Raw genomic sequence first — 23,258 nt, forward strand, 5'->3', positions numbered from 1 at the left:
GACCATTCTGCGGGGTCTTTGCTGTTACCAGCTGTAACAACTGAATACCATATGCAAAAAAAAAAGAAAAGTTTTCCTATCCAGACATTTTTCCTTATATATTCTTGACTGAGCCTGCTACAAAAAAAGGAAAAAAAGAAATCACAGCATGTTCAATCAGTCTGAATGGTCTGACACTGTCTGAATAATTCGCTAGATTATCTTTTACTTTTCATCTTCTACATGTCTGCTCCGTGATTTATTATAATGTCAGCAAATGGTCGGGAACAGATGTAAAAGGACACAAAAAGGAAATGCCAGCTATTTCCCACAAAAACATTAAACATGTCGATCGATAGTGACGTTGAAGGTGGGGTGTGTGCGTGCATGTGTGAGGGAAGAAGTGATCAATGGCGGTTCCCTCTCCTTTCCAGCGCACAGCAGCAGATGGGGAGGGGGTGTGGGCTAGTGGGATGAGTCACACGCATAATGAACTTGCCTGTTGTGCTATTCAATACAAAAAAGGAAAACGAAAACAGAAACACAAACAGCAAAAGTAGGCTGGCTTTTATCAAACAGTCGACACAAGCAAACGGGAGACAAACTGGTCCTCTGCTGGAGGGTGAGGCACTTGTCACAACAATCTTTTGTCACATCTTGAGGGAGCTGTGGCCGAAAGAACAAAGGTAACGCTGATCTATTTCACCAGTTCAAATGACAGACAGACAGCTGATGCTCAATATTCTTAGAGGCAGTTAGCTGGAAATGCAAATGCTGAGTATTAATTCTTGTTTGAATAACTACTGCACCAAGCACAGACACTCCATCTGTACAAGGTTCAGCGAAAGTTTCGCCTCCTTCACACACACGCACAAACACACGCATGCACAAACCAAATAAAGTAACCTAAAAATTGAGTGCATGTCCAAAGGGGAAAAAAAGGAAGCCTTATGTTTACAAGGTCATTTACAAGGTAAACTAAAAATCTGGTTCCTATGCTGGAGGATAACAAGCTTTTTCAAACGACCTGAATGCTGCTGCAAAAAAGAAAGAAGGGAAAAAAAACCTCCTCCCTCCCTTTAAAAAAGAAAAAGAAAAGCAAACCTGCTACTTCTGCCACCAGATGGACACAAGAACTTCTTGAAAAGATTTGGTGATAATAGGTTTGGCGTTTGAAATGATGATTAACACCAAACTTGGGAATGACTCATTCACAATATTTTATACCGAGGGGTTTTCAGCAAGGCTTTCACCTAGGCCATGCCTTTTGCAGAGAATGCGGCAGACTGGAATCAAACCAGAGCAAGACGCAGGTGATTCTCGGTAATGCAATGCAAAGAATGATCTTTAAAACAAAATTACTTACTCCAAGTCTGCGTTTTGTACTTCGTCTGGAGTGTGCAATATCTGCCTTTCCCAGCAGAGGGAACAGGAGAGTTAGGAGTGGCCGAGTGGTGCAGTCCAACAGTGAAGCAGCAAGGTGCTATAATGCAGGACACCTCAGCAGTCATCCCACAGCATTTTTAATGAGCACTTTTTTTCTCAAAGTAAAATGACAAATGCTTCATCAGTTCATATGTCAAATCAAAGAGAGATATTTTACATACATATCTAAAAAATAAAGCTTTTGCATCAAGCAAACAAAAAACAGCTCGTGCACCAGTATATGATATCCTGGCCATGTGGAAAAAATGGGCCTTATCTGGAGCTTTCTTATGGCTGAATTCATTAGGAAAAGACAAACAGGAACCTGAGAGAAGCCTGAGTACTCACCTAAATCCTACTTGTGACTCCCCAGCCCAGGTCAGTTACAGTGGGGGATCTAAAATGTCATTGAGGGGAGTTTTTTCAGATCTTGTTACACTAACACACAGACCATTTGGGAGACAGATACACAGGTACAGGATCGCTTTTCTTGTCGCGTCCGTTGCCATGGCAAGAGTGGAGGTAACCGGTTTGCATTTCTTTCTCTGTCACACAAAGTTCATGGCGAGACACAAGTGTGCCCAGTTTTAGCAGGTTTGCAGGATGAGAGCACAGAATGATTCATGTGGAAACCCTGATATAATCAGTGGTAATAATGCGGGATTTGGTGGCTGTAGAGAATAGTCCGATAGCTACACATCTGGCCAATGTGAACTTGACTGGACATAAAATCTCACTGCTATGTTCCAACTGTATCTCACGCCCGAACCTCCGCAGCACAGCCTCAAACTGTCTGTTTCATTACTGCTTCCACACACGTTTTGACTTTAACTTCACCAGGTAGGAGGCAAATGTGTCCAACACAGATGGCCAGTGAAAGCAGACATGATATTATCTTGATGGTGATCACTCATGTCTGACACACATACATGACTCACCTACCTAAACTTAAAGTGGACTTAACATATGACAAGTGGACTGAGAGTGAGTAAAAAAAAAATATATATATATTTTTTTTAAAGTGTGGGTGAATGAGTGAGCGAGTGAGAATGAACAAGTGATAGGGAAGCACAAAACTGTTGACAAAACTCTTTGCCAGAAGTCTCCTGCCTCTGCGTATGTTGAACTAATCTCTCTTTTGTTAAAGGAATGCTGCAAAGTTACAACAAATACTTTAATTCCTCATCTATTCAGCACCGCTTGCCCTCTTTTGGCACAAGTTTAAATAAATGTGCTCGAGGAGGTATTTGAGCTAGTTAAGACAAGACACGTCTATGCACGCAAAAACAGCAGTAGTTCATCTGCCAACAATAACACCCGTCTCAAGTTTGTAGGTCATTTATAGCCTGAGAATGAGCAAATCATGTTAGAGGCACTTAGAAGACATCAAGAAGGCCAGACTTTTTCAGAAGTGCCTATGCAAGGTTAAGTATCCTTTTCAGAAACACAAATTAATGATGGGAATTTTGTAAAGAAAGGAGAAAAAAAAAGTGGCACAGCAGGGGACAAACTTTGTCAAAACTCAGGCAAGGAAATTAACTCATGACGCTATTCCAGTGGCATGAGGTTTCGGTTTTGCTCTTACTTTTAAAGGATTAAAAGCTAAAATATAAACTATTACAGTTCTGTTTGCTCCATTCCCTTGCTTACATCTAGCATCTAAAAATGTGAGAGAAATTGGATCCTTAATGGATGACCTTTATGCACAGCTGTTCAAACCTGGTCTGGTCTAATCTATTGGCCAAACCCTCGGTCTTCCTGTGGTCCACTTCTGCCCAAAGTTAAACGTCAAAATGAATAAACAGATTATCTCCATTAAATCTTGCTGATAGTCCTGAAACAATGAATTCTACTTATCTAAATGTCATCATTTGTAAATGTCTAGATAGTATACAAATAATAGAAAATGACTAACAAGGTGAAGCGCATGTAGAAGTACTAAAGTACTTCTCATTTACATTTAAGAGACATTTAAGAGACATATCTTATTGTGACCATTATGACTATTCTAAATTCCAAAATGACTACATGGTGTGTTTTTAAATACACTGATTTGCTATTTGATTAGATACACCTCTATCTAGGAGAATGGTCAGCCTGCTTTGAGCTGATAGAAAGGCAACGGTAAAGAACTACTTATTACAAACTAGGTATGCAGAAGAACATCTCTGAGTACACAAACATCAAACCCATGGCTACAACAGCAGAAGACCACATCAGGTCCTGCAAGCTAACAACAGAAAATCGATGCTACTGATTTGTCCTGGCTCATCAAAACTGGACAATAGAAGATTGGAAAAAACATTACCTGGTCTGATGAGTCAATTTCTGCAGCCAGATTAAGATGGTAGAATTTAGTGTAAACAACATGACAAGGAAGGTCATTAATATATCCACCTTTGTATCAGTGATTCAGGCTGGTGGTGTAATGGTGTGGGACATATTTTCATGGCACACTTTGGTCCTGTTAATACCGACTGAACATAAAAAATACATCACAGTCCAACTGAGTATTGCTGCTGACTATGTCCATTCCATTAGGACCATAGTGTCTGATTGCTGCTTCTAGCAGGATAGCGCAAAGCTCAAATCATCTCAAGCTGGTTTCCTGTACTCAAATGGCCTCCACAGACATTAGATCTAAGTCCAACAGAGCACCTGTGGGATGTGGTTGAGCAGGAGATTTGCATCAAATCTGTAGCAACTGTGTGATGCTGTCATGTCAATGTGAAGTAAAGTCTCTGAGCAAAGTTTCCCTGTTCAATCTATGCACAAAGAATTAAGGCAGTTCTACAAGAAAAAGAGGGCGCAACCCAGTACTAGTACAGTGTACTTATTGAAGTGGTTGGTGAGTATATTATCTGAATATACTCAATCAATATTATTATTATTGACTCAAATTATAAAACAAACCCATAAATGGGGAAAAAAAGCACTAATAACAAGAATGTTTATTACATTTTCATAACTGTCACCATTCTACTTTTGTTTCCTCAGCACCAATCTGGATCCAATCAATAACAAAATACCGCTGAAAAGATTTGTGCAGAAGTTGCAACATCAACTCAAAGATATTCCCCTGGGACAAATGTTACTGGGAAAAAGAAGAGATGAAGAGTCACACAGTATCAGAGATTAGCATTACCCTGCACTGCACAGACACAGTGCTTGTGCTGTAGCATTCAGTGTCAGCCATGTATACTCAAAGTGAAGATAACTGAGTCAAAACCCACTATCAGAGTTTTAACATAAATAAAGTCTGAAAAAATAGCTTCACATGATAAATGTTGGACTTTTGTCAAATTCTTTCTTTCTTGGGAAAGTTGCCAACTAAGACATTAATAAAACAACATTCTTGGGTTGTTTTTTAAGCCTTTTTTTTTTTTTTTTTTTTTCTTATAGACATCCCTTTTTTGGAATAGCTGCTACAGGGCATGGCTATTGGTCTACAAATGTGTGTAGTTGTTAGTGCTGCACAAGGCAGAGGACATACTGGAAAACTATCTAAACAATTTCAGGAAGCTGGCTAGTCTGTTTGTCATAGTGTCTCCCCTCACCATATATAGCAAATTTTAGGCACAATCTGTCCCTGGATGGTTAAGTGGCTTTATGTTCTTCCTTATGTCACCTTGCTGTAAGGCTGGAAAACTGCCATTAATGTTCATAAAGCCATGAACACACAGCAGCTTATTTACGGAATCTGTAGAGAAAAATGAAATCCATGATACATTGACTCTGGAAAGTATTCACAGCGCTTCACTTATTCCACACTTTGTCATGTTACATTCTTATTCTAAAATGGATTCAATTCATTTTTCACCTCAAGATTATACACCCAATACCACACAGTGGCAAAGTTAATAAGGTTTGCTTGAGATTCTTGCAAATTTATTAAAAATTTAAAAATTAAAAATATAACCTGTACATAAGTGTTTGTACATACATACAGTCTTTGCTCAGTACTGTGTTTGGCTGCAATTACAGCCTCAAGTATTTTTTAAGTATGATGCTACAAGCTTGGCACACCTATTTTTGGGCAGTTTCTCCCATTCTTTTTTGCAGAACCTCTAAAGCTCCATCACATTGGATGGGGAGTGTCAAGCCATTTTCAGATCTCTAGAGATGTTCAATCGGGTTCAAGTCTGGGATCCGGCTGAGCCACTCAAGGATATTCATAGAGTGGTCCCTTTGTTATCTTGCCTGTGTGCTGTTGGAAGATGAACCTTTGCCTCAGTCAGAGGTCCAGAGAACTCTGGAGGAGGTTATCGTGGAGGATGTCTCTTTATGTTGCTGCATCTTTTCTTCAATCCTGACTCCCAGTTTCTGTTGCCAAAAAACCCACAGCACGATGCTGTCACCACCATGCTACACTGTAGGAATGATATTGGACAGGTGATGAGTGGTGCCTGGTTTCCTCAAGACATGACACTTGACATTCAGGCCAAAGAGTTCTGTGTTTCATCAGACCAGAGAGTTTTGGTAACCAAGCCGTCATGTGCTGTTTTCTCATTTTAATGCGTTTGTCTCCTTTCGCTTCTAAAGTACTTCGAATAGCTTGCCTTGCCTTTTACTGAGCACTGGCATCTATCTGGCCACTCTACCATACAGGCCTGATTGCTGGAGTAGTACAGTATTGTTGTTCTTTTGGAAGGTTCTCCTCTCTGCAATGACCAACACCGGAGCTCTGTCAGACTCCCTGACTAAGACCCTTCTATCACAATGGCTCAGATTGGCCAGGCAACCACATCTAGGACGATAACCGGTGGATCCAAACTTTCCAAACTCCCATCTACAAAAGTATGTCTCTACTCTTCTCCATATCCGTACCTCGATACAATCCTGTCATGCACCTGAGCACAATTCTTATGGCAAAGGCCGTGAATTTAATTAACTTTGCAACATGACAAAATGTGGAACAACTGAAGCACTGTGAATACTTTCCAAATGCACTATATTTATCAATATAAAATATTTTGATAAACACAGAATACAATATATTTATTAAGTTTAACATTATTCTTGCAGTTTTTACACTCACATCTTTGAGTTGGACACATAGAGCAACACACTGCACACTGTAATATACAATAAAATGCAGTCAAATACAAAGACGAAGCTGATGTAAACAATAGACCAGTTGCCTCCTAATAGTAATGTATGCTTACTTAAAATGGGATAATCATTCCGAGGAGGAGAGTGAAGCTGGTGGGCTGATAAAGTCAAGAAGAATAACACTGATCTGTACTTCTAGAAAAGTGCCCTCGCAAAAAATCTCTAGACCAATAATACTCTCAAATTTCAAAGTTTACAAACCAACAGAAGCAGCAGTTCTTTAGACATGTAAAGAGAAAAATCACACAATAATCTCAAATTTTCCATCAACTACAGCACAACTGCCAGGAACAGAAAATTCCCATCCAATATAAGACTTCAAAAAATTTAAAGTCTATATGTAATAAAAATTAAATAAAGTGAATATTTCATTTAATTAACAATTTAATTAGTTCATGGCAGCAGTGTACTCAAAAATTATGGGTGTCCCTGCAGCTTTCCTTCACCAAATAAACCATCTCTACATTTACTGTAACAGATCAATCATCATTAAAGTCAAAGCTAAACACACCAAATGATTATGTGGCTAATTTGCCAGTCAAAAAATAAGTTTGCAGGACAAAATTGAAAAGGAGATAAAATTGTCACAAATCAAATTAGAATTGACAAACTGTCAGAACCTTCTTGGAAAAAAACAGAAAGGGGCAACTCCTGGAAACATCCTGCAAACATCCTGCAAACATCCTGCAAATGTATAACAAAAAAAAAAATCAAAAACAAAACAAAAGAATAATTTGTTAGATTTTATAAGACACAAGCAAAACCATGTTTTTTTTTTTGGAAGAAACCACTACATAACGTATGTCTCAGTCACAAAGCCCTAGACCCCCAGCAAATGTGTGCTTCCCAGCCAGTTGGTGAGTGGTTGACATAAGTTACTTGATGTCACCAGGGGAAACAGGTCACAAAGAGGATACCTTCACTGAAAACCTTGCGATGTTTCTGTGGTCACCAGTTATTGGCAAGGAAGACGCTGACTTTCGGCAAATACTTGGCATTTACTCTCCAAGCTGTAGTGAAACTTGAAAAAGTGCAACAGAAACTAACAACACAAATATTTCTGCCTTTGGAAAGGCAGAAATGGAAAGCATTCACCTTCAAAGTAAAATTTGCACTTTCTGAAAAGTGTTGGTAGCAGTGGTAAGGCACACCTTCTGGTTTGTATCACACTCAAGTTTCAGTACCACTTGGCAAGCAGTTGGCAAGTGTTTGCAGACAAGTTCATGTCTTCTATAATGACTCTAATGACTGTGGAAACCTGATAGCGAACAAAGCCATTACAAGGTTTTTGGTGCATTTATCTCTTTGTCACCAAGTTCATTCTAGTGACCACCTCTAGCAACCACTCGCCAGCAGTTCATGGAATACAAACCTTCCTCTAGTGCCTGGTAGTTACCAGGAGGGGTCACTGACTGGTCTCTAGATGTTCACTGTGACATCAAGCTACCATCAACAACCACTCACAACCGGTCAGAGAATGCACACTTTTCCCTGGCAACTGGTGGTTGTCAGATGGTCAACGACAGGTCTGTGTCACTTAAGTATTTGAGAAATTTATTGTCATATTACTGAATAACATTAACTTAATAACATTTATTTTTTAATTCATATGACTTTTAATTTTTTTCCCGTTACGATTCCAATAATGGGACCAGGGTTCATATGATTTTATGTGTCTTGAGTTCCATGATGATAATAAAATAATATTCTGATCAGTTGTGGTAAAGGTTCAGGAGTATTAATTGATCTTTGTGCTTCCTAACCATGTGGATATAATTTTTTTTAAATTTTATTTTACATTGTCTTCATAACTTTGTCATGATCGCTGTCCAAGGTGCTGATCCTGGGACCACCAGGAACGTCCCCTAGTTCAGGTAAACTAAACAGGTGGCAAAAATTGCTGTCAAGAAAGCATAATTTAGTACATTTATAGAAGGCAGGGCTCCGAGAGGCTGAGGATGTATTTGGAAACAGTGTGCAGAATCCTAATTACCCGATGGTGTTATCACCCAAAACTGCACTGCAGCAGGCCATGAGCGCAGAGCTGGGATTAAGCGCGACTATTTAGGGTCACAGTCACTTTGACATCACGTTGCTTCTTTTTTGGATCTCATCTTTTGGGATTAATGGTTTTAACTAGAGTAGTTTTAAAGCTTCGTGTACAGCTGCCGATTTATGGAGGTTCTTGTAGTACTCTACCCACCTCGTCAAACACCATAACATTCCCAAAACCTGTCACAATCTCTTAATCTTCCCACTTTATTTGGTCTTCTTTCCCCCTCACTATTACTTTCACATAATTCATGCAGAGTCTGCCTTTGTTCTGTATGTACATTTGTTAAAATGTTCAATAAAAACTTGACTGCAAAGAGGAAAACCCCCAGTCCCTGTCCTCCTCTACATAAAGCTCATAAAGCCCATGTCAAGCATCCGCTCACTTCAAGGAGTCCCGAGACTGGCTCTTACACTACAGTTGTGCTGGGTAGCTCTCTGGAGAAATGGGGATAGCAGACACTTGTATCTTCTCTCAAACTATGAGACAATAACTCAATATTTACTGTACGTGGGCAACCCGGTGCAGCGATTAGTCTCTCTGTTGGGTTATATGCTGCTTATGTTTTGAAGAAGTAATCTGAAAGCAATTAAATTTTAAAAATGGCAAATTAATATAGCTTTTTTCCCAGTGTTTTTCAAATCAAAACATAGTTTTATATAAACATGTCTATGTTTATGAAGTAGCAATTTAAACTTTCATCCTGAAGCACAAGGAAATTTATTTATGGATTTTTGAGTCAAATTTTGTTGGCACAACATAAACAACATGTCCAGGATTCACAGGACTATTACGTGTATTTCAGAACAATCATATTATCATGCTACAATCTGTGTAATAAAATGATGTGAGCTGCATTGTTTCTTACCTCAAATGTTCTAGACCTTGCAAATAAAGTACATAAGGCATTGTGAGGATTTGATTTGGAGGCAGTGAGTGACAGCTGTGAAAAAAATGATTGGACACTGAAAAAAGTGGAAAGGGAGGGACCTCTACTGCGTGCATGAGTCATCACTCTCCACCCCCCACCTCACCCCCAGCCAAACTGTCTGTTTTTTGGTTTTTTTTCCCTGCAGGTTGGAGATTTACTGAGCAACATTTTCTCAGCTGGTAAGATTCATTTTTACATTAAATTTATGGCAGGTCTTATGCAAATTAGTGAGAACAACATTGTGGGTCAAAACTGAACATAACAAGCTCAAGCTAGTGTTTAAAAAATTACTTCAGTAAAACAGTGCAAAATCATACATAAGGAGATGTGTTTCTATTAGTTAAGTTAACAGAAACTGTTAATTCTCTAGCCAACTACTTATTCTTCTACACACTTAGCAGAGAGGCTCCATACAAAACAGGCTTACAGTCTACACAGACTATGGCCTTACTTCGGTGCCATGTAGCTATGGGAGAGAGTGTTCATAATAATTAAATTAAAGCTTCTCACAGTCTGGCAGGTCAGTTTTGGGTTGAAAAAAAGAGGGGCAAGAGGGTTGTAATGTGTAAAACACATTGTCACAACTCAGCTGTTATCTAAATATCCAAGAGGGCTATATCTCTATATAATTACACAGTTTTATCAACAAATTTTGTTGCTATTCATTTATTTTATGAGTGTGCAAAACTCTTGAGCCACCTCTCACTTCTTTATATTTCGCTAGGAAAATATAATGTTTGTTTGAAAGTTTGAGATCTTTGGATGTCGGCTGCCTTTTGTTCAATTCTCTCTCAATTTGATCCCAAAAAGCTTCAGTAATGAGGTCCAGGCTCTGGGGAGGCTTTAGGAATGACTTACAGCTACTCTTTTACTTTTACAGATGGATCACTTGAAGGTCCAGCTAGGTCTTTTCCAGATTTTTTCCTGCTTCTTAAGATCATGAGTTTCAGATACTCTTCATCTGCTGTAGGTAGTTTTTTAGGTCTACCACTTCTTTGTTTGTCCTCTACTTGTCCACTTTTTTCATTTTTTAAAGGACACACTGCACAACACGCTGAGATATGGCAGGTTTTCAGCTAATAGCTCTTTGGGAATCATCATGTAGGTGTAAAAATACTACATTTTAAGCCTTTCAAACTGATGTATTTGGCATTTTTCCTTGATTCAAATAAGGAAATGGGAACAAATTGGGTTTTTTCATTTGGTTTTGTTGTTCTTTGTTTTGTTTTTTGAGACAGGTCACCAGCAAGAAAGTGCCTAAAGACACAAATTAAAACTGTTTTGCTAAGTTGTCTGTTATGCGTAGACACAACATTGATTCATCACTTGAGTTAGGCACGTTTTCTATGCTTGAATGATTCACAGGTTAGTGTTAAGTGGCTTAACAAAAAACAACAACAACAACAACAACAACAACAAAAAAAACACTCCTCTGAAAATGATAAAACAGAAAGAGTGAAAAGGTAGCCAACGAAAAACTCTGAAAGACCTTCAGAAATCCTGGAGATAAGTTATACCTAGGGATGGGTATCGAAAACCGGTTCTTGTTGAGAACCGGTTCCCACTGTTTCAATTCCTTGGAATCGTTTGCCATTTTTGCAAACGATTCCCTTATCGATTCCAGTCGCCCCGAATGACGTCACCACGTTGCGGAGCGTCATTTACCTGGCAGGAAACATGGCGCCTAAGCGGCTCAAACGCTCAAAAGTTTGATTATACTTTATGAGAACCGATGACAACAGGGCAACTTGCAAAGTAGATATTTCATTTAAGGGAGGAAACACTACGAATATGCAAAAGCATTTGCTCACAAAACACGCGATGACACGCGTTTTTAATTCTGCTCCGGACTCGTGACTCTCAACCCAGCAGCAGCGCTAACGTTTGCACGTCCTCTCCCGTTAATGCGGCAGGTAAATAATCAACTAACAGTGCATATTATGTTAGCGCAATCTGCCTTATTACAAGACCTGCCATTACTGTACATGTAGGTGACCATGATGAGAGAGACAGACAGAGTCTGGCTGGCGCTCGCTGGCAGTTCTCGCTGCAGTCTACCGGTAGCGTCTCCTTTCAGGCCAGGATAGACTAATGTCACCGAGCAGTGTCTAAGTTTGTGGTCAAAGGCTTGCACCCATTTGCCACAGCAGATGCCCCCGATTTTTGGTAAGTGAATGTGTTTAATTGTAGGCAGGGACATTACTGGATATTCTTGTGTAATTGCCACAGAACAATTTATGTTATACTTTGTTATTGCTACAGAAGAATGTTGCAGCTTTAAGGCAGGGATGACTCCTGGAGTTGCTTTCTCACTGCATATGCTTTATTTCACAATCAGATCGATTCGATAACAAAAACATACAGCAGCTCCTCTCCTACTCCTAGCCCTTCGCTGCGGTGGAAAAAAGAACGACTTCAATCCCCTTCAAGGAACATACGTACAAAATAGTTTTCCTGATACACCAATGGGGCGTTCAATGCCATCTTGTAAATATGAGTACTCTGGCAGAGTAACAGTTCAAATGAAAAATACACCAGAACAAACAAGCAAACAAAAAAAGAAGTGTGGGGTACCTTTGAACCAATGAACAAAGTATAACAATTTATACTTTTTAACATAACCCGACCCCGTCAATATGTGATATGTCTCACAAGAATATTTATTTTATTATTTTACATTTACAATTTTTTTTTCCCTGGGGACCCTGTGACACCCCATTGAAGAGCCGTAGGCTGGATCTCTCAAGATCTCACTGTTGGGTTTGTAAGGCCATGTTACTCCTAAATTTCTATCTTGTTCAAAGAGAAGATATAAAACAAAGCTCTGAGCTAATCGACCTTAGTGTTCTCCTTTTCTTAAAAAAAAAAAAGAATCGATAAGAGAATCGATAAAGAATCGAATCGTTAAACAGAATCGAAAATGGAATCGGAATCGTTAAAATCTTATCAATACCCATCCCTAGTTATACCCATATCTATCTGCTGATGACGAACATTTCCCTGTGCTCATAAAAATCAGAATTTAGCATGTGTATTCACTAGGGATGCAACGATACTCATATCGATATTGAACCGTTCGATACAGTGCTTTCGGTTCGGTACGCATATGTATCGAACAATACAAAATTTGTAATTTATTTTATCAACTTTCCTTCTGATGATGCTGTCTGTGTTGAGCGCTCAGTGGATCTCCGCTCGACAGTGCAGCCTAGGCGGAGTAGTCAAACGCAGATTCACTGAGCGCAGGGCAAGCTAGCGAGACAGAAGTTAAGCTCTCCTTGCAACATGGCAAATTGAACCTCCCCCACCCTCAATCAGATGTGGCGTTTGGAATTATTTTGGTTTTCATGTGACGTATGACCCTGAAGGTAAGCGCGTCATGGACTAAAGTAAAACAGTATGTTGGATGTGCCACGCAATGCTCAATTACATTGGTGGGAACTAGTGTGTTAGTGCAGTTAGCCCGTTAACGTGTTGGCCGTCCAGCCCCATGCACGGGGCGATCCGCGATAGCTTGTTAACGGCGATTTGCCGTGTTGTGGCGTTAACGTCATTTCAACGAGATTAACGCTGACAGCACTAGTGGGAACAAAACGAATATGACTGCACATTTACACCGACATCATCCTAGTGCAAAGACAAGTGGAAGCAGACAAAAACAACAAGCACGCATGCTACAAACTTTACCCGAGTCATTTAGACAGCCGTTAGCACATGAGTCTCCTTATGGGGACCTGATATGTTTAATATGCTGCTGAGAATATACCCCAGAAGAAGCGTATAGTATAGCTTTTATTTTGGAAAGAGACATTTCTCTGTAATAAACTCTCTTTTCCAAAGATGAGTGATTCCTCAATCATATATATATATATTTTTTTTTTTATTACTTTGTTGTTTCAGCAACATTAAATTTAAAAACTGTACTTTTGAGTAAAAATATATATTTATAATTTTAATAAATGACAAATTAAAAAGGCATGAACATTTTTTTTGTATCGAAAAAATATCGAACCGTGACACCAAAGTATCGAACCGAACCGAACCGAACCGTGAATTTTGTGTATTGTTGCACCCCTAGTATTTACACATAGGTGTCATCACAACAGATTGAAAATTGAGCCTTGATCCAATACACAGCTTAAACAAAATGTGATTCAAAAACACAAATGCATTGAGAATTCACTCTCAGTGATGCAGGAGACATTTAGGCTACGTCCACATGTACCCGGGTATTTTTGAAAACGCAGATTTTTCTATGCGTTTGCACCTTTCGTCCACACGTAAACGGCGTTTTCGGTCACTGAAAACTGAGATTTTTAAAAACTCCGTCCAGGGTGGATATTTTTGAAAACGGCGTTTTTGCATTTACGTGTGGACGAGAAAAACGGAGAAAACGCAGCGTCAAAGGTGTGCGCATTTTTTGACGTCACACTGCGCCACATTATTGTTTCGGTGAAATGAATTTCTACAATACTGTTACTGTTAATTGTACTCTCTGCAGTGTTTAAATGCTTACATATACACACACAGTTACTGTCCCTCCACACATACGACTCAGTTCTGCTTCTATGCCCCATCCTTGTTTACTATTTCCCACCGAGACTTCTAGACTTCTGATTGGCCAACATTTCTACACGGTTAGGAATATATCGCCACCTGCTGCTTTGGCATGTTACTAGCATCGTTTTCCTTCATTTCTGCGTTTACGTGTGGACGGGATTATTTTTTAAAACGAAAACGGAAAATCTCCGTTTTCAAAATCAGGATCGCCAAATAGTAACTGTAATGGTTTTGTGCACAAAATGGAATAAATAAACCTAATCATGGTATTCATATAGAGATGGGTGAGGGCTACATCCATTTTGTGAACATTGCAATCAGACCAATCCTCTTGCAATAGCAGTTCTTGTGAATTGAGAACAGACATCCTATCATTGCATGAGCTTATAGATCCTTACCTGCATATACTAAAAATATGTAAACCAATTTCATAAAAATCAGACCAGTTTGGACTTCTCCAGTACTAAGAATCTGTGAATGAGATATACCAGCTATACCAAGTCTATATGTAAGATACTGCCATTGTGCTGCACTTTAGACAAGAAATCACAAAGCAGAGTATTGTGTACCTTTAGTATCAGCAGCAAATCTGTTATTGATACTGGAGTAAGCAAAAAATTATCGGCTATTATTAACTAAAAAGCCATGGCAATAGACAGTGCCAATGTTATGGCTAAATTTAGGTACCTACAACATCTATAAATAGGTTGTGGAAAGATAACCATGACAAGTAATATAAATCATCACTGAGTGTGGGCTGAAGAGGAGGGGCAAACCCTGGTCTAAAGTATCGACAGAAACACGCCTCCCTTTGAGTGTGCTCGCCTTGTGTGTCAGTCTATCTGTACATGTGTCACTGAGACTAAACACTGGCAGTCTGAGCTGAAAAAAAAGATGTCTTCTTTTTCTTGTCAGAATCAACTCAACTGAAAATGGAAACAGTTTTCAATCCTACTCTGACAAGCTTCTTTAGAGGTCATTCTCCTAGATTCTGGGGAATGCTGCCCATAAACACTGATTGTTAAGCAGTAAAATGTCTTCTAAGATATACAAACACACATGCACAAACATTCCGGTCAGAGGGCCCGGTGGCGCCTGTATCCGGCAGCCTCGCCTCTGTCAGTGCGCCCCAGGGCAGCTGTGGCTACAATGTAGCTTGCCATCGCCAGTGTGTGAATGTGTGTGTGAATGGGTGAATGACTGAATGTAGTGTAAAGCGCTTTGGGGTCCTATGGACTAGAAAAGCGCTATACAAATGCAGGCCATTTACCATTTACCATTCCAAACATCTTTTTCTGATTAAATTTTAATAATAGCAACGAAGCTATCTGCTAAAGCTGATATATTTACAGTATATGTGATAGGCCAGTATTGGCCCTTAATATTTGTAGACTATATATCAGTCTGATTTAAAATACAAAGAACAGACTGCTAACTTCTGCTGGATGGTAAATACAAAAAACCCTATAAAAAACAGAAACTGTAAATCTGTGTTTTGAAAGGAAATGCGAAATAAGGTCAAATCTGATGCCCTGGATCTATTCAAAATGATTATGTGCTTCATTGGTGCCTGCTCTGAAAGATTTTTCTTAAGTGTGACACCACCGTCAATGCAGTGTGCTAAGGAAACAATGCAAACTGCATAAAGCCCAAGAGTAAACACGAGTGGAACTGAAACGAGGGGGTGAAATCATCTTAACTATATTCACAAAATGTAAAGAAGCATCACGAAAGATGGCTATCTCTCCTGAAGGTGAATTTCCTAGCACTAAAGGAAGACAAAAGAAGAACAGGGCCAAGTCCATTAGGGAGTGCAAGGAAGAATTGAGCTAAATGAAGGCTACATGGTGGCAGGCTTGGTAATAGGGAAAAGACATCTAGAGGCGTTTATGAAGATGCTTACTGTAGTTTCAAGACTGGGTTGACAATGTATGAAATAAAAGGAACTAGGTAATAGGGTGGAGGAGGGCAGTGGAGGTAGCTTGATGGAAAGCTTTAGAAGGAAGCTTCATAGTGCAACACACAGATTTTTGATAAAGTTGCCCTGGGCTGTTCCACGACTGCTACTATAATCTGTCCACCAATGTTTGGTACCTTCCGTGCTTATTAAAAAGTGACAACACATTTCAATGCATTACCCTGAAAAAGTGACAACACATTTCAATGCATTACCCTGAAAAAGTGACAACACATGTGACTGGACAATCTGTATTAATTCATTATCAATTCACCATTATTCTGTTTGGGATGGTGCATTAAGCCTAAACGAATAAGTAGCAACAACACGCTCAACAACATGCCGGCTCATTCCGACCTTAGTCTTGTGAACTGGATGAATATGCTCAATAACATGTTGCTGTATTGATCTCATCTCCATTTCTGGTTATTCTGTGGCGATTTTTAGTGACTGTTTTACAGATTCATCCAAATCAGATATCTGAAACCACTCTATCATGGTAATAACACTTCACGCCTGACAAATTTTAATTATTTTGCTGTCTATACGGTCAAACTGTCTAAGCATATGGATATAAATGGCCAAAGTTCTGGGTGAGCTTTTGCCCTTCTGCCCCATGGGAGGTTACTGTCCTCCCTGAGCTTGCCTTATAATGCATGCATTACAGTTTGACAGGTGTACTGCTGCAGTCAAACTCCCCACCTTTCCGCAGAGCGTGATGTGCCCAGTGGGTGACACCAAAAGCTAGAAGCAGACTGGGGTTCCTGTCCCCACCTCATTGGGTTAGTGAAGAAATAACAAGGTAAAAAGAAAAGAAAGAGAAGGTAGAACAGTGGCGCAGTGGTTAGCACAGTAAGAAAGTCCTGAGTTCAAATCCACTGGCTGACTGGGGCGTGTATGGAGTTTCTTCTCCCAAAGTTAGTCCAGGGTGTATCCCACCTTTGGTTCTGTGACAGCTGGGATACGATCCAGCACCCCCGCAACCCTGAACTGGACAAGCAGTTAAGAAAATGGATGGATGCTTTAAATCTGAGGCATGTAAGTCTTTTGGGGGGTAGTGGTCAGCATCACAAACCATAAGCTGCCCAGAGGGTACGTGTATGCTGCTGCTGATATAGGGTAGAGATGGCACGATACCACTTTTTTATGTCCGATACCAATATCATAAATTTGGATATCTGCCGATACCGATATTAATCCGATATAGTGTGTTTTTTAATCAATAAAACTAACTAAGTTCACACTCAAGTTAAAAAAAAAAATCAAAAAACACTAAAGCTATTCTGTTATACCTGTATGCAAAAAATACACTGCACCCAAAATATTTCATAGTTCAGCAAAACTGATCAATCTAATAAACTTAAACCTACTCCATCCTCCCTATTCTGGTATTTTAAAGAGTAAGCACCCTAACTAATAGGGTTCTAAAACTCCCAGCAAAAAAAATAAATTAAAAAAAATAGGGAACCACCCTCCACCTCATGATGCTTAATTGACGTAATCAACTTTAATTTGATGCAGTGTGAAAAAAATGCACAGAAATCAATTTATTTTGAATAATAATTAAATAGATTCAACATCTTTCTTGTCTGCAATTCAACAGAATTGCAGACTGCACAGATGGTATCTTCCCAAAGGAAAAAGTACTATAGCTTACTAGGGTATATTAGACTTAACAGTTACTATATACAGTAATGGACTTCTATACATTTTACATCAGATTAAAACTTTGGGTGTAAGATTCGGATAATTATTTATTAAAAGCGAGACATTTTAAATGAGAATAAGAAAGAAAAGTATGTCTTTGTGCCCCCTTTTCCCTGTTCATGCCCTATCGGCCCCCCTGGCTAAACTTTGCTAGATCCACCCCTGCACAGTTACCAGCATCAGCTACGTAGAAAAGGATCCTGGTGTAGAAAGTAATATTAAATAAATTCTAACAACAGATTATCAAGGTTAAACTTGCTGCTGTTGTTCAGCCGCTGGTTTCCTCTTTCCGGCGCAAATAGGGCAATAAACAAACAAGAGAGATGGACTCGCGACAGAAAAGTCGATCAGCTGATCATTAAGCAGTTTCACGATTGAAGTAGCAGCAGGAGAGGGAGGGAGAGAGAAGAGGCAGTCACTCCATATATCGGTTGTTAAGCTTAACGCGGGAATGCTTTACAAACATTCAGAGATGAACTTACACACTTGCTTTACTTCTCTCTGGGATAACTTCATCGGAGATGAAATGCCGGTTTGCTAGCGAGGCTACAAATACACACAGCCGCTCTATCACGTGACGCATACTGCTGCGACGTGCTACGGTTATGAGCAGAGTTACGCCATGTCGCAAGTTTTGTGAGGTGCTTTTTTGATATTTAATGGATCGGATTACATTTTTTATTTCTCTCCGATATCCGATCCAGTAATTTACGTCAGTATCGGACCGATACCGATACGTAATATCGGATCGGTCCATCTCTAATATAGGGATGCTGCGATTCACTACAACTGGGTGTGGTGCCAGTGTAAATACATTTCCTTCGGGTACACATCAGCAAAAGGTGAGGGGAAAGCATAACTGGCCTCTAAAGCATTAAATTTAGAAGTTGCCCAATGTCAAGAGGACAGGGCGAGACTTGTGGGACTTGATGTTCGAACTGATGCAGTAGTCCTCAGAAATGCCTTCCTACAAATATTTGAAATGTGCTCGCTGTTGTGTTCATTAAGTAGGTATTTTTAAAACTGTGGAGGTAGATGTGGCGGGGAAGTTGTGTGAGCATAAGTGGGAAACCTCTGCTACTGGTTTAGGTCTGTAGTGTCATGTAGTGTCGAGCGGACATGGTCTTCCCTGCCAAATTAGTCAGGGAACAGGGTTTGCGAGGAGTAGGAGCACTCCAGCTGAGAACAACAGCACTTCATCTGGATGCTGTGGGAATATAGATAATGTTAGTTACACAGATAAGGTCACTGCAACTGACTTTTATCAGAAAAGGCACAACAGTAGTTTAATAAAGCTCATTTAAATGCAGGAACACATGCAGAGGAAGATCAGTAAAGGAGTACACAAAGAAAGCTGATTTAAATCATCCTCAGTTTGAATAGGCCACATGACCTAGGCTAATAATACTAACAGAGGGGATTCTACAACTACTGTCTTAACTATCAGCTTTCAGGTGAAGAGTAGAATTACCCCATTTAGGGTTCAAAATAGTTTGTCCAAATTACAGGAATTATGTCTGCACATTTTGAAGCCCTTACAAAATAAAAACGACGGGAACAACTTCATTTAAGACAGATTCAAAAAAAAAAAAATCACAGTCAACAAAGAAAAGATAAATGAGCTAACCAAAGGCAAGCTATAATAATAGATTATAGATTCATGCTGAACATATTTAAAAGAAAGACCATTCAGATAATGTACTTGGACCTCACACAAACACCATATGAAGATGTGTTGCAGGAATGAGTCATCTCAATCCAGCTGTCCACAGGGCATGTATCTGATTTGCATACCCACACTCACACACCAGGAACAAATGTAAATATTGCAATAAAACCTGCTATAATAGCTTCAATTCGACATGAAGGAGAGTTTCCAGTGTATTTTTGCCAAGTTTAACAACATTTGATTCGTGTGAGTTATACAGTGTCAATAATTGTTATTAAAACTATATGCAAATACAACTCAGGAATTGATGTTGTAGCAGAGCACTCCCCTCCGATTTATGCTGCTGTTCTGCGATGTTACGTGTGCGTGAGTTGTTGGAAGATTTCTCTCACACACCTTCTGCCTCTCCCCTTTCCCTTCACCCACTTGTATCCACACATACATGCACACGCGCAGTTTAAATTGTCTTACCGTGGTAAAGCCAGTCAAATAATAATAAGGTCCAACAACTAGGAAAATTTTCACTTCGAAGGGAGTGTTCAGATTCAGGAGCATAGTGTGCCAAAAACTGTAAGATAGTTTTGTAAGCGATGCAGCAAAACTGGAAAAAAAAAAGAGCACTTAGATTTTGGAAGTTGGGAGGGGGAAGGTTTCATTAGTTAAGCTGTAACAGCGAGGCACACTAAAGAGTCTTCTTTATTTGTTTGTTTATTGTTGTTAAAGTGAACTGGCGGCTGAAGAATGTGTAAGATGAAAGGACGAAAACATGTCTACAGGACAGTGCGGTGCGGCACCCACAAAGGGGTTGTCTGCTCAGCAAGGCTGAACGATTTGGCGCTCTGTAGACTGAGGCACCCCATTTGGCTAATGAAGTCCCAGACTGTCTTCACACCACACCCCCACCCACCACTCCACTATGAAATGTTCTACTCATGAAAGTAATGAGGCAGGGAGGGAGAAAGACTTTCTGGCCACTGATAACCTCAGACTAAACTTGCAACCTTACGAGACAAGGGCCTAATATCTGGCCGTCAATCAGCCCCAGCATCCCTGGCTGGAGTGTTTAATTACGAGGATCAATTATTTACCAGCCTCGTCTTTCACTACTCAGTGCTTCCAAAAAAGGAGTGTAAAGGAGAAAAAAAAGAAAAAAGAACACCAGCATGACCCAGAAGACACTGTGGCAGCAAATTAAGTACAGATAAAATGGTAAGCTGACTTTGTTGATGTTGTTTTTAAATGAATGACTAAATGGGCACAAGTGCTCGCAGATTAATACACACCCAACTATAGAAAGTGATAAGCTAAAAAAAAAAAAAAAAAAAAGACTAAACTGCAGGGATACTGATAAAATGAACTTCTGACTAAAGTCAAGCAATGTCTTGAGCTAACTACTAGTCAAAGTCTTTTATAAAATTAATGAACCTTTAATAATATGTTTTGCATGTCCCAACTGTGTTCTAAGGCTAGTTACAAAAACAAAACAAAATTTAAAAAAAAAAAACAACATTTTCACCGTCTAACTTGTCTGACTTGGTGTACTTCATATTTATGTTGACTGCAACAGCAACTTCAATGGTTTTAACAAGATCATATTACCCCTTGCTTGTATGCTTGTGTTGACAACAGCAGTTCACCTTGACAATGGACTGGATATACTGGATATATTTAAAAAAGAAATCGAAAGAGAGATTTCATATTAGTTTTAAAGTAAACTGTACTCTCTGTACTGTGGATTTGTCCACATGGGGATTTCTCTTTTTCCCTAAGGAGGTCCAGAATTCATCTGCAAGACTTTAAACTAATTTAGCGAGACAAGATCATATTAGCCTCAACTATGCCCTTCTTTCTAAGCTGGTACACTCAGTACCTAGTAAAAAAAAAAAGGATTGTGATCTATCATTACCTTAAACTACAATAAAGTATATACAGATCAGCCACAGATAATTAAAAAACTACTAACAGGTGAGGTGTATTAATAGTGTTTATCATTATAAGAGTCCTTGCATTTTTGCAGATGTTTGTTTGGGCACATACAATCATGCCACTCCCTGATGGGAACGCCCCCTCCCCCAAGCATACCGCAAAAACTGCACAGGACTTGATTTAAAGAACTCGACAAAGAGCCCAGGATCCAAATTCAGATTGCGATCTGACTTAGCATCCAAGGGATGCTCTAAAACACATTCACTTACATTGTGGATACAATGTAGCTGCCATCACCAGTGTGTGAATGTGTGTGTGAATGGGTGGATGACTGGATGTGTAAAGCGCTGTGGATACAATGTAGCTGCCATCACCAGTGTGTGAATGTGTGTGTGAATGGGTGGATGACTGGATGTGTAAAGCGCTTTGGGGTCCTTAGGGACTAGTAAAAGCACTATACAAATAAAGGCCATTTACCATTTTACCATTCATAAGAAACAGCTGGCAGTGTTTTGTGGTCACCTTTCCCAGAAAGGATTGCCTCTTCATGTGTCCGAATTCTAGCAAGCTCAATAACCCAAATAACAAAGTGAAAAACGCAGCACTCAACAAAGTCTGCAACGATTCAGCAACTTAACAGCCACAACACCTGTGGTTTGCCTGTTTTGTTGTATTTTTGTGCTACATTTCTATTGTCGTCATGAGTCTAGCCTAATCTGCGCTATTTATGGATCGCAAGCACCACATCGGTGGCCACCTGCTCTCTGCTCTTCTTTACAGTTACCCAGAATGGCTTAATGCACTTCTTTGGGACACTTAATCAAAGTTTTTATATTGATTATTTTTACTTATTGCTGCTGCCTTGGATTTGTAAAGTTGTAGGAGTATTAGTACTACAGCCATGTTACAGCTGAACAGAAACTGTCAATAGGATGATAATTGTGTTAACCTAAACCCACCACCACCTAAATCCCAACACGTTTGATACAGTTTGATATTTGACCCTTGCTATAGATGACAAAAGAATAATGTTATGCGATTTAGAGTTATTTTGTTGTGAAATGGTGCTCAATATTTAATTGATTGCTGAAGGACTGATATTGAGGCAAGGTTAACATGGCCTCGTTAATTCCACAAGGGGGAGTGTGTTGAGGCTGACATCTAAGAGTAGGCAGCTCGTTTCTCCTCCTACAGCAGCTCAGGGTTTTTCTCCTGGACTCTCAGCTGATGGCTCATTAATCTATTCTAGAGGAGGGCCCCTACGCAAACAGATAGCCTGCGCAAGTGTACAACTCCATCCTTTTAAACTTTTTTTTAACCACGTGAAAGCACTGTAACAAAGAAAAGTTTAAAAATGAGTACATTTGTTTTAATTAAATAAAATACAACTCCATCTCTGTCTGCACACAGTGGAGTTGAGTCACTCCAGCTCTCATCGGCGTCTCATGAAAAATCTGAGCAGTCATTCCCAACTCTTAGCTGCCAGAATCTCTATGATTGCAAATTCCCATGATAAACTCACTCAGCGCCGTCTCAGGAACAATACCGCAATCGCAGTTAGGGGTGTTCTTAGTGCCGAATTGTCGAGTCAGTTACACATTTAAAAAAAATAAACAAATCTGTGACTCTAAAGTAGGAAACACTAAGAAAACTGTACAAAAATGAAGTAAATAATTTAGCCTGTGACACCGCTACCTCTCTCTGTCTCTGTAGTCGGAAGATAACAGACTATGCCCCGCCCACTGCATCGGCAACATCAGATTGGTATACGTCCCGCGCAATAGCTTATCAGCAGAAAACAAAGCAACAGAAAAGAAACATATGCAGTAAGCTAACAGAAAAGCGTTTTGAAGGTAAAGATGCACATGGCAAATATAATCCTCCATGCCGAAAGTTGCAATACTGCATTCTTATAACTTTCAGATCTTAGTAAGTACTC

The 23,258-nt window shown here is 39.5% G+C and overlaps 1 protein-coding gene and 1 long non-coding RNA gene across 5 annotated transcripts in view; one reads left to right on the forward strand and one right to left on the reverse strand.

Moving 5' to 3' along the window:
• The window catches only part of mettl15 (methyltransferase 15, mitochondrial 12S rRNA N4-cytidine), a 63,584-nt gene that overhangs the window by 34,388 nt on the left and 5,938 nt on the right, over positions 1 to 23,258 (reverse strand). The gene's annotated exons all lie outside the window — the stretch shown is intronic.
• LOC146718771 (uncharacterized) lies at positions 11,027 to 12,290 on the forward strand. Its single transcript, XR_014918913.1, has 2 exons — positions 11,027 to 11,413; positions 11,492 to 12,290. It is a non-coding gene; the product is annotated as an uncharacterized LOC146718771 (long non-coding RNA).

Source organism: Copadichromis virginalis, linkage group LG1 (assembly GCF_057382275.1).
Source record: "Copadichromis virginalis isolate Kocher_CV1m ecotype Utaka linkage group LG1, C_Virginalis_male_GT1.1, whole genome shotgun sequence".
NCBI classification, from domain to species: domain Eukaryota; kingdom Metazoa; phylum Chordata; class Actinopteri; order Cichliformes; family Cichlidae; genus Copadichromis; species Copadichromis virginalis.